This window comes from Aphis gossypii, chromosome 2 (genome assembly GCF_020184175.1).
Source record: "Aphis gossypii isolate Hap1 chromosome 2, ASM2018417v2, whole genome shotgun sequence".
In the NCBI taxonomy this organism is placed as follows: domain Eukaryota; kingdom Metazoa; phylum Arthropoda; class Insecta; order Hemiptera; family Aphididae; genus Aphis; species Aphis gossypii.
In genome coordinates, this window is record NC_065531.1 from 66422131 (window position 1) to 66430523 (window position 8393).

Consider the following 8393-nt stretch of genomic DNA (forward strand, 5'->3'; position numbering starts at 1 on the left):
TAAATATAATAAGTAGTGAAAGAATGTGAACTATATTCAATGATAAAATATTATTTTAAATTAAATTTTGTTTAATATAAAACAATAAAAGAAAAAAAATTATTATACTAAAATTAGACTATATTATGAAAAAAGTAGAAAACACCAAACCAATATGATTAAGCGCTGGTTAAGTAATCAAATAATTGTCTTTTTATAGTTCAATATTTTTCATTATTGTCCTCTTTACTGGATTCATTGAAATAAATGACACTAAACTTTGAATTGTTTAAAGACATTGGATTTCACTTTCTTATTCTGTCAATGAAATGAACATAATGTTATATTATTTGTTTTAAAGTTTATTAAAATGCTTATGTGAAATCATGATAAGTTTTAACACAAGTATCACATATGAAAAAATAATATTTAATAATTAAAAAATATAATAAAATCATTGCATTATATAAATAAAACATTTTTTCAAACAAATTTGTTTTGTAATAAAAGATTTTACGTTGTATGAAGGCAAAAAACTTGCATTTTTAAATTAAATCAACTTTTATTTTTAATCTAATTATAAGTCAATTAACATTATAAATAAAATAAACCCTGCACAAAAATTGTACAAAGTTAAAATGATCAATCTTATGTTCTATTTTAGAACTAGTGTAGGAATGTCTCTTAATTATAAAAATCAAAATGAATGAATTCATATTATAAAATAAAAAACATTCATTAAACACTACATTGAATTTAGTAAAATTAAATAATAAATACATAGTAAGGGTTAGATATAATTTGGTCTAATATTCTAAATCAGTTTATATTAAATGTAATCATTAATACAATTATTTTATTTCTATAAGTACATTATGTTTAATTCATGGAATTATTAAAATGAAATTGTATCTAAGTTATGCCATATTGTAACATTTTTGAGTTGAACCATCGAATCAGTCAAGGAAATGAATGATTTTCTTTTATAGTATAATAGTGTTTTTATTTTATCTCTAATGGATTAATTGAAATTACTTACGCTAAACCTTTTATTGTTTAAATAAATTGGATTTCACCTAATTATTCTGCCGATGAAATGAACTTAAAATAATCATAATGTTATATCATTTGATTTAAAGATTAATTAAAATGTTAATGTTAAAACATGATAAGTTTTAATATAAGTATTACTTATGAAAAAATAATATTGAATAATTAAAAAATATAATAAAATCAATGCAAAATATAAATCTTATCAGTTCATTATATAAATAAAATATTTTATACTTATATAATATGGTTGTTAGTAGGTAATCCTAAAGGATTGTAATAAAAAACGAAAAATGTGCCAATGCCCAATGCTGACTTACTAATTTAAAACAAAACGCCACCTGCTTTAAAGAAAGTAGGTGAAAGCTTATAATTATATGTTAAAACTTAATAATAACAAAACCGAATATTTTGGCTAATGAATAGTAAACGTATGTTTAATGCACTCATCAATAATTATTTTTCCATGCACTTATTTGATTCTTCATTCTAATGAAATACAATATTGACTTTTCCAGAATGACAGTTCCACTACCTGGATCTGAGTAAACTTCTCTTAACAAAATCGTCCAAGACTACAGTTCATTGAACAAACACGTCAAAAAGAAACAAAAACCTACAAGACAAGGAATAAACATCTAAATAGTAATATTATTTGAACTAAAGTTAAATATAATAAGTAGTGAAAGAATGTGAACTATATTCAATGATAAAAATTATTTTAAATTAAATTTTGTTTAATATAAAACAATAAAAGAAAAAAAATTATTATACTAAAATTAGACTATATTATGAAAAAAGTAGAAAACACCAAACCAATATGATTAAGCGCTGGTTAAGTAATCAAATAATTGTCTTTTTATAGTTCAATATTTTTCATTATTGTCCTCTTTACTGGATTCATTGAAATAAATGACACTAAACTTTGAATTGTTTAAAGACATTGGATTTCACTTTCTTATTCTGTCAATGAAATGAACATAATGTTATATTATTTGGTTTAAACGTTTATTAAAATGCTTATGTGAAATCATGATAAGTTTTAACACAAGTATCACATATGAAAAAATAATATTTAATAATTAAAAAATATAATAAAATCATTGCATTATATAAATAAAACATTTTTTCAAACAAATTTGTTTTGTAATAAAAGATTTTACGTTGTATGAAGGCAAAAAACTTGCATTTTTAAAATTAAATCAACTTTTATTTTTAATCTAATTATAAGTCAATTAACATTATAAATAAAATAAACCTGCACAAAAATTGTACAAAGTTAAAATGATCAATCTTATGTTCTATTTTAGAACTAGTGTAGGAATGTCTCTTAATTATAAAAATCAAAATGAATGAATTCATATTATAAAATAAAAAACATTCATTAAACACTACATTGAATTTAGTAAAATTAAATAATAAATACATAGTAAGGGTTAGATATAATTTGGTCTAATATTCTAAATCAGTTTATATTAAATGTAATCATTAATACAATTATTTTATTTCTATAAGTACATTATGTTTAATTCATGGAATTATTAAAATGAAATTGTATCTAAGTTATGCCATATTGTAACATTTTTGAGTTGAACCATCGAATCAGTCAAGGAAATGAATGATTTTCTTTTATAGTATAATAGTTTTTAATTTTCATCTCAAATGGATCAATTGAAATTATTTTCACAAAACCTTTAATTGATTAAAAAAAATGGGGTTTCACTTCTTGCTTCTGTCGATTAAATGAACATAAAACATATCGTAATGTTATAGTATTTAATTAAAAGATTAATTAAAATGTTTACGTCAAATCATGATAAGATTTAATATAAGTATTACTTATGAAAAAATAATATTGAATAATTAAAAAATATAATAAAATCAATGCAAAATATAAATCTTATCAGTTCATTATATAAATAAAATATTTTATACTTATATAATATGGTGTTAGTAGGTAATCCTAAAGGATTGTAATAAAAAACGAAAAATGTGCCAATGCCCAATGCTGACTACTAATTTAAAACAAAACGCCACCTGCTTTAAAGAAAGTAGGTGAAAGCTTATAATTATATGTTAAAACTTAATAATAACAAAACCGAATATTTTGGCTAATGAATAGTAAACGTATGTTTAATGCACTCATCAATAATTATTTTTCCATGCACTTATTTGATTCTTCATTCTAATGAAATACAATATTGACTTTTCCAGAATGACAGTTCCACTACCTGGATCTGAGTAAACTTCTCTTAACAAAATCGTCCAAGACTACAGTTCATTGAACAAACACGTCAAAAAGAAACAAAAACCTACAAGACAAGAATAAACATCCAAATAGTAATATTATTTGAACTAAAATTAAATATAATAAGTAGTGAAAGAATGTGAACTATATTCAATGATAAAATATTATTTTAAATTAAATTTTGTTTAATATAAAACAATAAAAGAAAAAAAATTATTATACTAAAATTAGACTATATTATGAAAAAAGTAGAAAACACCAAACCAATATGATTAAGCGCTGGTTAAGTAATCAAATAATTGTCTTTTTATAGTTCAATATTTTTCATTATTGTCCTCTTTACTGGATTCATTGAAATAAATGACACTAAACTTTGAATTGTTTAAAGACATTGGATTTCACTTTCTTATTCTGTCAATGAAATGAACATAATGTTATATTATTTGGTTTGAACGTTTATTAAAATGCTTATGTGAAATCATGATAAGTTTTAACACAAGTATCACATATGAAAAAATAATATTTAATAATTAAAAAATATAATAAAATCATTGCATTATATAAATAAAACATTTTTTCAAACAAATTTGTTTTGTAATAAAAGATTTTACGTTGTATGAAGGCAAAAAACTTGCATTTTTAAAATTAAATCAACTTTTATTTTTAATCTAATTATAAGTCAATTAACATTATAAATAAAATAAACCCTGCACAAAAATGTACAAAGTTAAAATGATCAATCTTATGTTCTATTTTAGAACTAGTGTAGGAATGTCTCTTAATTATAAAAATCAAAATGAATGAATTCATATTATAAAATAAAAACATTCATTAAACACTACATTGAATTTAGTAAAATTAAATAATAAATACATAGTAAGGGTTAGATATAATTTGGTCTAATATTCTAAATCAGTTTATATTAAATGTAATCATTAATACAATTATTTTATTTCTATAAGTACATTATGTTTAATTCATGGAATTATTAAAATGAAATTGTATCTAAGTTATGCCATATTGTAACATTTTTGAGTTGAACCATCGAATCAGTCAAGGAAATGAATGATTTTCTTTTTATAGTATAATAGTTTTTAATTTTCATCTCAAATGGATCAATTGAAATTATTTTCACAAAACCTTTAATTGATTAAAAAAAATGGGGTTTCACTTCTTGCTTCTGTCGATTAAATGAACATAAAACATATCGTAATGTTATAGTATTTAATTAAAAGATTAATTAAAATGTTTACGTCAAATCATGATAAGATTTAATATAAGTATTACTTATGAAAAAATAATATTGAATAATTAAAAAATATAATAAAATCAATGCAAAATATAAATCTTATCAGTTCATTATATAAATAAAATATTTTATACTTATATAATATGGTTGTTAGTAGGTAATCCTAAAGGATTGTAATAAAAAACGAAAAATGTGCCAATGCCCAATGCTGACTTACTAATTTAAAACAAAACGCCACCTGCTTTAAAGAAAGTAGGTGAAAGCTTATAATTATATGTTAAAACTTAATAATAACAAAACCGAATATTTTGGCTAATGAATAGTAAACGTATGTTTAATGCACTCATCAATAATTATTTTTCCATGCACTTATTTGATTCTTCATTCTAATGAAATACAATATTGACTTTTCCAGAATGACAGTTCCACTACCTGGATCTGAGTAAACTTCTCTTAACAAAATCGTCCAAGACTACAGTTCATTGAACAAACACGTCAAAAAGAAACAAAAACCTACAAGACAAGGAATAAACATCTAAATAGTAATATTATTTGAACTAAAGTTAAATATAATAAGTAGTGAAAGAATGTGAACTATATTCAATGATAAAATATTATTTTAAATTAAATTTTGTTAATATAAAACAATAAAAGAAAAAAAATTATTATACTAAAATTAGACTATATTATGAAAAAAGTAGAAAACACCAAACCAATATGATTAAGCGCTGGTTAAGTAATCAAATAATTGTCTTTTTATAGTTCAATATTTTTCATTATTGTCCTCTTTACTGGATTCATTGAAATAAATGACACTAAACTTTGAATTGTTTAAAGACATTGGATTTCACTTTCTTATTCTGTCAATGAAATGAACATAATGTTATATTATTTGGTTTAAACGTTTATTAAAATGCTTATGTGAAATCATGATAAGTTTTAACACAAGTATCACATATGAAAAAATAATTTAATAATTAAAAAATATAATAAAATCATTGCATTATATAAATAAAACATTTTTTCAAACAAATTTGTTTTGTAATAAAAGTTTACGTTGTATGAAGGCAAAAAACTTGCATTTTTAAAATTAAATCAACTTTTATTTTTAATCTAATTATAAGTCAATTAACATTATAAATAAAATAAACCCTGCACAAAAATTGTACAAAGTTAAAATGATCAATCTTATGTTCTATTTTAGAACTAGTGTAGGAATGTCTCTTAATTATAAAAATCAAAATGAATGAATTCATATTATAAAATAAATAACATTCATTAAACACTACATTGAATTTAGTAAAATTAAATAATAAATACATAGTAAGGGTTAGATATAATTTGGTCTAATATTCTAAATCAGTTTATATTAAATGTAATCATTAATACAATTATTTTATTTCTATAAGTACATTATGTTTAATTCATGGAATTATTAAAATGAAATTGTATCTAAGTTATGCCATATTGTAACATTTTTGAGTTGAACCATCGAATCAGTCAAGGAAATGAATGATTTTCTTTTTATAGTATAATAGTTTTTAATTTTCATCTCAAATGGATCAATTGAAATTATTTTCACAAAACCTTTAATTGATTAAAAAAAATGGGGTTTCACTTCTTGCTTCTGTCGATTAAATGAACATAAAACATATCGTAATGTTATAGTATTTAATTAAAAGATTAATTAAAATGTTTACGTCAAATCATGATAAGATTTAATATAAGTATTACTTATGAAAAAATAATATTGAATAATTAAAAAATATAATAAAATCATGCAAAATATAAATCTTATCAGTTCATTATATAAATAAAATATTTTATACTTATATAATATGGTTGTTAGTAGGTAATCCTAAAGGATTGTAATAAAAAACGAAAAATGTGCCAATGCCCAATGCTGACTTACTAATTAAAACAAACAAAACGCCACCTGCTTTAAAGAAAGTAGGTGAAAGCTTATAATTATATGTTAAAACTTAATAATAACAAAACCGAATATTTTGGCTAATGAATAGTAAACGTATGTTTAATGCACTCATCAATAATATTTTTCCATGCACTTATTTGATTCTTCATTCTAATGAAATACAATATTGACTTTTCCAGAATGAAGTTCCACTACCTGGATCTGAGTAAACTTCTCTTAACAAAATCGTCCAAGACTACAGTTCATTGAACAAACACGTCAAAAAGAAACAAAAACCTACAAGACAAGGAATAAACATCCAAATAGTAATATTATTTGAACTAAAATTAAATATAATAAGTAGTGAAAGAATGTGAACTATATTCAATGATAAAATATTATTTTAAATTAAATTTTGTTTAATATAAAACAATAAGAAAAAAAATTATTATACTAAAATTAGACTATATTATGAAAAAAGTAGAAAACACCAAACCAATATGATTAAGCGCTGTTAAGTAATCAAATAATTGTCTTTTTATAGTTCAATATTTTTCATTATTGTCCTCTTTACTGGATTCATTGAAATAAATGACACTAAACTTTGAATTGTTTAAAGACATTGGATTTCACTTTCTTATTCTGTCAATGAAATGAACATAATGTTATATTATTTGGTTTAAACGTTTATTAAAATGCTTATGTGAAATCATGATAAGTTTTAACACAAGTATCACATATGAAAAAATAATATTTAATAATTAAAAATATAATAAAATCATTGCATTATATAAATAAAACATTTTTTCAAACAAATTTGTTTTGTAATAAAAGATTTTACGTTGTATGAAGGCAAAAAACTTGCATTTTTAAAATTAAATCAACTTTTATTTTTAATCTAATTATAAGTCAATTAACATTATAAATAAAATAAACCCTGCACAAAAATTGTACAAAGTTAAAATGATCAATCTTATGTTCTATTTTAGAACTAGTGTAGGAATGTCTCTTAATTATAAAAATCAAAATGAATGAATTCATATTATAAAATAAATAACATTCATTAAACACTACATTGAATTTAGTAAAATTAAATAATAAATACATAGTAAGGGTTAGATATAATTTGGTCTAATATTCTAAATCAGTTTATATTAAATGTAATCATTAATACAATTATTTTATTTCTATAAGTACATTATGTTTAATTCATGGAATTATTAAAATGAAATTGTATCTAAGTTATGCCATATTGTAACATTTTTGAGTTGAACCATCGAATCAGTCAAGGAAATGAATGATTTTCTTTTATAGTATAATATTTTTTTTTTAATTTTCATCTCAAATGGATCAATTGAAATTATTTTCACAAAACCTTTAATTGATTAAAAAAAATGGGGTTTCACTTCTTGCTTCTGTCGATTAAATGAACAAAACATATCGTAATGTTATAGTATTTAATTAAAAGATTAATTAAAATGTTTACGTCAAATCATGATAAGATTTAATATAAGTATTACTTATGAAAAAATAATATTGAATAATTAAAAAATATAATAAAATCAATGCAAAATATAAATCTTATCAGTTCATTATATAAATAAAATATTTTATACTTATATAATATGGTTGTTAGTAGGTAATCCTAAAGGATTGTAATAAAAAACGAAAAATGTGCCAATGCCCAATGCTGACTTACTAATTTAAAACAAAACGCCACCTGCTTTAAAGAAAGTAGGTGAAAGCTTATAATTATATGTTAAAACTTAATAATAACAAAACCGAATATTTTGGCTAATGAATAGTAAACGTATGTTTAATGCACTCATCAATAATTATTTTTCCATGCACTTATTTGATTCTTCATTCTAATGAAATACAATATTGACTTTTCCAGAATGACAGTTCCACTACCTGGATCTGAGTAAACTTCTCTTAACAAAATCGTCCAAGAC

The 8393-nt window shown here is 21.4% G+C and overlaps 1 protein-coding gene across 18 annotated transcripts in view; it reads left to right on the forward strand.

Annotated features, from left to right (window-relative positions):
* Window positions 1-8393, forward strand: part of LOC114126998 (bifunctional heparan sulfate N-deacetylase/N-sulfotransferase) — a 99091-nt gene extending 90698 nt beyond the window's left edge. For 10 of the 18 annotated variants that reach the window (XR_007603997.1, XR_007603992.1, XR_007603998.1 and 7 more), the window contains exons 18-20: window positions 1548-1674; window positions 4942-5068; window positions 8336-8393. The gene's annotated coding sequence lies outside the window, so the exon portion shown is untranslated. Of the gene's footprint in view, window positions 1-1547; window positions 1675-3243; window positions 3370-4941; window positions 5069-8335 lie in introns of all 18 variants that reach the window. The other 8 variants (XR_007604006.1, XR_007604002.1, XR_007604008.1 and 5 more) reach the window with 1 other exon arrangement.